Here is a 2,034-nt window from a genome sequence, read left to right as displayed (position 1 = left end):
CTATTTTTGCCCAAGGCTCTTTCCCCCCCCCCCCCCCCAAGGCTCTTTATCTGCCTGTCACTCTGTTAGTGGCCGTTTTCCTTCCCTAAAAATGTGTAAGGGGACTTCCCTGGCGGTCCAGTGGCTAAGACTCCGTGCTTCCACTGGAGGAGCACGGGTTCGATCCTCGGTCGGGGCACTAAGATCCCGCATGCCAAGTGGAGCAGTATGGCCAAAAAAAAAAAAAAATTCTGTCAGGACGACAAACCCCAGGAATTTCAAAATAAACAACTCCTCCTTCTCTCTGGGACCTTGCCCTGCTTCTTCCGACCTTTACCCTAAAGCCCAGTGACCTTATCAGCCAATCAAGCTGACTTGGGTTAGGGTTGACCTAATGAGAACTTGAGCGTGCCATTGGCTATGTGAATGTTCCTCCTCTCCAGAAAGAGACCAGAATCGTGAGGATGGAGCCCTCAGTGGTGGCCTGGTCTGGCTGCAGAGAAATCAACTGGCTTCTAAGGACCCCTGTGATGTCTTGTCATCAAGTCTCTCAGCTGGATTACAGCTCAGTGCCTTCCATGCGGCCACTCTCAATAACAATGCAAGGCTATCAGAGGGAAACTTGAACTGGCGAGAACGTGGTGATTGTGCTGGAGCTGCAGCTGTGCAGGAATCTGGGCACAGGGTGACACGCATGGGCTCCAGGAGGGCCGAGGCCTTCGTGTGGCTTCCAGGACAATTCAAGGTGTTGATTCTGATTTATAAAACTGGCTGTGTTTTGGATTCTAGTTACTTTAGAAATCAGCTCTGAGGTTATAAGAGTTCCCAAATTTACACCTCAGACACCCAGAAGCGACACCTTCGCTGGGAGAGCCAAGATGGCAAGAATTAATGGCTGCCTTCATCTGACAGAATCCTACTTTGTAAATACAGACATTTCCCCCCGGCTTGCCTCACTGAGTACAAATACTAGTGTGGAGGAGGTACCGCTTGGAAAACTTTGCCCTTCACACCTTAGTATTGCTGAGTGTTAACACATTTAAAATCCAATTTTTAAAAGCGTAACAACAAATCCCAGTGTATATTTTAATAAGATACCTGTTTATGAGTCCATACCACATATTTAATTGTATTAGATCATATATTTGAGCCATTGTCTTCTCACTGGCAAGCACATATTCCCATGACCAATAAGATTTGAATAAATTAAGTGTAGGTACCCTGTAAATACATTTTTTAAATCTGCCTTTTATTTATACCAAGTTTTTAAGAGGATTTGGAAGGTTTGTTTTGTGTGTGTGAGATTGATTTAACCTGCGTAAGCTTATACCATTCCTACTATATTCTAGTTACTCAGCCGTCATCTCATTCTCCCAAGAAATTATGATTATGCTTGAATGATCCAGTGAACTATTGGGGTTGTCTGATAATTGACTGTAAGGATTCCCTGGAACCAGCAACATCATTGACAGTCAATGACGCTCTTTTTCTGTAGTCTACAGAGTGCTTTAGGACCATTCTGTAACATTCTTTCACCTGCAGGTCATCTTCCTAATATTTTCTTCACAAAGAATAAAACAGAAGCAGAATGTTTAAGAGCTTTGCCCAAGGCTGTCCAACAGGTTAATAACAGAAGTAAGACTGGCATACTGTATCTCCTTGAAGAAAGCTTTTTATGTGTGTGCATTTCTCTACCAACTAAATTACCCTGCAACCTATCAGCAAAGTCAGTCTCAAGGTAAATTGTTCTTGTTCTCCTGTTAAAACATGGATATGGAGCTCACATATCTGAGAAAGCCACATGTAGAAATACGCAGAGCGAGAGCCAATTCAAAAAAAGCACGTAACTGATTATGCACAACTGAAGATACATAGCTTTGAAACTGAACAATTATCAACAGCTTCAAATACTCTTGCATTGGTGTAAAATGCTGGGGAGACCCAAAGTTATTCATTCCCTTTCACAAACTTACCAGTACAGTCATTAGCCTAAAAATTAAAGATTGTTAGCATGCCTAACCACCTAATTGCCCAAGTAACCGTCTTTTCTTTGAC

Source organism: Balaenoptera physalus (assembly GCF_965194825.1).
Source record: "Balaenoptera physalus genome assembly, chromosome: 9".
Lineage (NCBI taxonomy): Eukaryota > Metazoa > Chordata > Mammalia > Artiodactyla > Balaenopteridae > Balaenoptera > Balaenoptera physalus.
This window is presented reverse-complemented; position numbering follows the sequence as displayed.